Source organism: Scyliorhinus canicula, chromosome 1 (genome assembly GCF_902713615.1).
Source record: "Scyliorhinus canicula chromosome 1, sScyCan1.1, whole genome shotgun sequence".
Classification (NCBI taxonomy): domain Eukaryota; kingdom Metazoa; phylum Chordata; class Chondrichthyes; order Carcharhiniformes; family Scyliorhinidae; genus Scyliorhinus; species Scyliorhinus canicula.
The window spans coordinates 285,863,121-285,867,847 of record NC_052146.1 but is presented as its reverse complement, the minus strand read 5'-3'; positions in this window follow the sequence as shown (position 1 = coordinate 285,867,847).

Here is a 4,727-nt window from a genome sequence, read left to right as displayed (position 1 = left end):
TAAATCAGATATATATTTTTTTCTCGGATGTGTGGAGCATCATTATTGGACATTTTCTAAACCCTAGCAGCTATGCAGTTTTGAGGGGAACGGCAAAAATAAAAATAAAACTGGAAAACACCACAGAAATAGAATTACAAAATTCCTCACTTACGCTTCTGATAAAGAGTTGCTGGACAATCACTGGGAATAGTTTCCTTTTATTCTGTACCCTTAACTTGGGAATGTGGAATGCAATTGCAAACAATCCTTATCTGATCCTAGCTAACTTAATACAGACCAGGAATTGAGCTTGGGACCTCTTCATATCATGGGAAATCTCCATGTTACAAACAATGGCACAGAAATTGTACAACTCAAAAAATGACACACTTGGGAGATAATAATATAATAATAATCACTTATTGTCACAATTAGGCTTCTATGAAGTTACTGTGAAAAGCCCCTAGCTGCCACATTCCGGCGCCTGTTCGGGTAAGCTGGTATGGGAATTGAACCCGCGCTGCTGGCCTTGTTTTGTATCACAAACCAGCTGTCTAGCCCACTGAGCTCCTCTCAGGCTAATCCCCACTAATCCTCTCAGGCAATCTAAACTAGTCTAGCAGACCACATTGAATATGCTGATATTTCCTGTTGGTTTTTATAAGATGCAATCTTTGCTTCAGCCAAGAAACAGTCCAGGTTTCTCTTCAAAGCAGAATCAGCATACACTAGGTTGGAATTCCTTAAGTATGCATGGCAGGATCTTGGCAGAATTCCTGCCTGCCTTCAAGAGTGAGGGTGTCTGTAGAAAGGAGAAGAATTCAGGCGAGTATACCACTGCTACACCAAAGATTTGGAATGGAAATTGATAGAAGTACCAGCTAGATCAGTGTTTTTCAAACTTTTTTTCCAGGGACCCATTTTTCCCAGCTGGCCAACCTTCAGAACCCACGGGGGCCGACCTTCGCGGCCCACCATCTTCTCTTACCTTGTTTGCTGCTGACAAAATGGAGGCATCGCAATCGCGCCCAAAGCACGTGATGGCGATGTTCAGGGGCCGTGACCTGCCCTCTGCCTCCCTCAGGCAGGAAGATTACATAGAATTTTTTTAAAATCTTTTGCGTTTCCGATTGTGCAAATTCGCAATCTTCAGCCGCAGCAGCCGGCTTTTATATTCAATTTTTATTTATTTTTTGTATATAGCAACAACGTTTAATCAAAGAGACCAAAGCCCATGTCATTGTCAGATTCTTCCTGTTTCTTCTCTTCCCTTTTCTCTTTAGCAGCAACAGGGGCAGCGGTGGAAATAACTGCTGCAGCAGCTGGGGCACTGCTACCAGCGTTGCAGATCAGACTATTGACGTCAATATTAGCCAATGGCAAACAGACTTGGCAAACAGACTTGGCCAGAAAGGCTCAATGGTCAGACCAGCTGTTTTAATCAGGGCATTGAGTTTGTCTTCGGTGACAGTGACCTCGTTGTTGTGCAGGATGAGCGCGCTGTAGATACAGGCGAGTTCCGAGGTGGAGGCCATGCCGCTGGATCTCTGCGGGTGGGTCCGCTGGTGCTAGTCGCCGGGGGGGGGGGAAACTTGGCCTGGTCTTCGTTCAGCAGAACCGAGCACTTCGGAACCGGGCAGAGCGAGCAGCGGCGCATGCGCACCGATGAGCGGGCACGCACGCGCAGTGCGGCTGCATTTTTTTAATATGGTAAAAAGGCCGCTTGCAGCCGGCATAGTTAAAAGCCAGCTGTTGCGTGCAAATTTGTGCAATTGGGAGTGCCGCAACAGATGGCTCCGCGACCCTCCCGCCATCTGCCCACGACCCACCCACGGGTCGCGCCCCCGACTTTGACAATGCCCGAGCTAGATTCCAGGGATGGCCCACTCTCTGCCTCCATCAAAGTGACTTGGACTGACTGGAGGGAGAGGATGCAGCTACAAAATCTTTAGGGTTCTTCAGGGCTGTGACCACCTACCTACAAATCTTTGCTTGAAGAGCACAGTGGTTAGCACTGCTGCCTCTCAGCACCAGGGATCCAGGTTCAATTCTGACCTTGGGGGACTGTGGAGTTTGCACTTTCTTCCCGTGACTACTTGGGTTTCCTCTGGGAGCTCCAGTTTCCTACCACAGTCCAAAGAAGTGCAGGTCAGGTGGATTGGCCATCTTAAATTGCCCCTTAATGTCCAAAGATGTGTAGGTTAGGTGGAGTAATGGGGTTACGTGGATAGGGCGGGGAACTGGGACGAGGTAGGCTGCTCTTTCGGAGCCGGTGCAGACTCGATGGGCCGAATGGCCGCCTCCTGCACTGAAGGAATTATATGGTTCTGTAATTCCATTTGTTTTTGAGCCACTTTGAGCCACACTGCTGCTTTTCGTGTTTAGGCAATCCTGTGTTGTAACATCACCAGGTTGGTGCTCATGGTAAGAACGCTTCAGGTGGTACCTTCCTGCGAGCTGGATTTTCCTTTTAGCGTGACTTACGATACATGGTGATATTCCTGCTAACAAGGTGATGGGAGCTTGCCAAGAATGAGGCAATGCTACACCACAAATACCTCTCCAACACAAAACAGGTAGCGAGGAACTTTTAAAGGGATAGAAGAGCCTCAAAAAGGAAAGCCTGCTAGTTTTATGGGTGCTCAATTGGAGGAAGGGGGGAGGCTTCTTTTCAGCTGTCTCCATCCAATGGAGCCTTTGGCATTATTGCCATGTACTTACCATCACCTTTATCTAGGTGTTTGTAGGAAACAGTGGATGGAAGGTTATTCCACCTGACCATTATTTGCATGGGATGGGGTTAGTAAAATCTAGACCAAGGTGATAAGGCAAGAGGACCCACTTCCCCATTTGTCTGTGAGATCCCACTTTCTTTTGAAGAAGGAAAATATATCCATGTATGCAAGATGAGTCTTGGGACACCTGTTCTCAGATATGAGTATTGCAGAGATGATACCGGCGTGGGTCACTGTCAGTGTGGAGTTTTCACATTCTCCCCGAGTCTGTGTGGTCTCACCCCACATTCCAAAGATGAGCAGGATAGGTGGATTGCCCGTGCGAAAATTGCCCTTAATTGGAAAAATGTAAAAAAAAGGGTATTGCAGAGAAAGCCTGAACTGGGCCATTTCTCCATTAGGTTCAGTCAAGTGGGTGGTCAGAATGGTTCTTAAATGGAGTGTGAAATCTCTCCTTCCTGCTCTTATTGACTTGTAACACATCGTTTTTTGATCCTTTTAATGTCATCACTTCTAGTACTGTGAATTCCGACACTGGGTATTTCATCCAACAAGGAACACAGGCTCAGTTCAACCATCATGTGACAGATTAGTTTCACTTTAGTAATGATGTGCTGTTGCAATTGTAATACAATCTGCCATTTGTATTGAATGTTGCAGACACTGAAATAATAAAGGTTTAATTAAAATCTCCGATCGGTGAAAGTCAGTACTTCAGTGGCAACAGGCCAAGAGTTCTTGACTGAAGGGCAGGAGTAACAACTCAATGTTCCTGGTTACAGGGTTCTCAGACGAGGTTAGAGAGACCAGGATAAAAGTAAAGGGGGGGGGGATTAGCAATCTCGGTTAATGAAACAAACAAAGCTGTGAGGAGGGACGATATGTTAGAAGGAACTCCAAACTAAGCCAGATGGGTTGAACAAAAGTACAAATTTCTGAAAAGCGCAAAAATAATAGTTGGGGATTTCAATTACCCTAAGATTAACTGAGATAGAATCAATATAAAGGGACAAAATTCTAATGTATTCAGCAGAACATTTTTAGCTAGTATGTAACAACCCATGCAGCAATTCCGAACGGAGTTTTAGGGAGTGAAGCTGGACAGTTGAACCAGTTATCGATGGGGGAACATTTCGGTGGCAGTGGTAATTATTCAGTTAGGTTTGGCATCATTATAGAAATAGAGAAAAATAACTCAACAGCAAGAATTCCGAACTGGGGAAGGCCAATTCTTCTAAACTGCAATGCGATTCAACAAAAGTGGACCGCAAAGTGCTAATTAAAGGTAAATCGGTGGCAGAGCAAAGTGGATATAGTGAGGATTCAGAGAAAATGTCGTCCCACAGGATAGAACTTCAAAACTTCGAGTCCCCGGATGTTACGGTGCAACAGGGTAGGGGGAGGCAAAATAAAGGGAAAAGAGCTCAATATTGCAGAAGGCCCAGACGACAGAAAGTGCAGGGGTGAAATTAAAAGGAAATTTAAAAATTAAAGAAGGGGCGCAAAAAAATATTGGCAAGTAACATCATGGAAACCCCAAAAATGTTTTAGAAAAGCATAAAGATCACGAGAATCACGAAGGAAAGAATAGGGCCAATTAGAAGTCAAAAAGGTAACCAATGTGTGGAGGAAGAATATATGGGCAAAGTTATTAATGAATATGGTGTCTGTCTTCACAAAAGAGGGGGAATGATGCAGACATTGTGAAATATTGGATGGGATAAACATAATGAGAGGAAATATTGATGGGGTTTAGCATCTTTGCAAGTAGATTAAATTCCCAATGCTGAAATGCATCACCGATTGTTAAGAGAAAGGAGGGTGGAAATAGCACAGGCTCTGACCATCATTTTTCAATTCTCTCCTGTTTCGGAGGTGGTGCTGGAGGACAAGACTATTGCTAATGTTGTGCCATCATTGAACAAGGGAGATACCGAGTAATTGCAGGTCAGTCAGCCTAACCTCAGTGGTGGGCAAATCATTGGAAAGATTTGAGGGATAGTATTAATC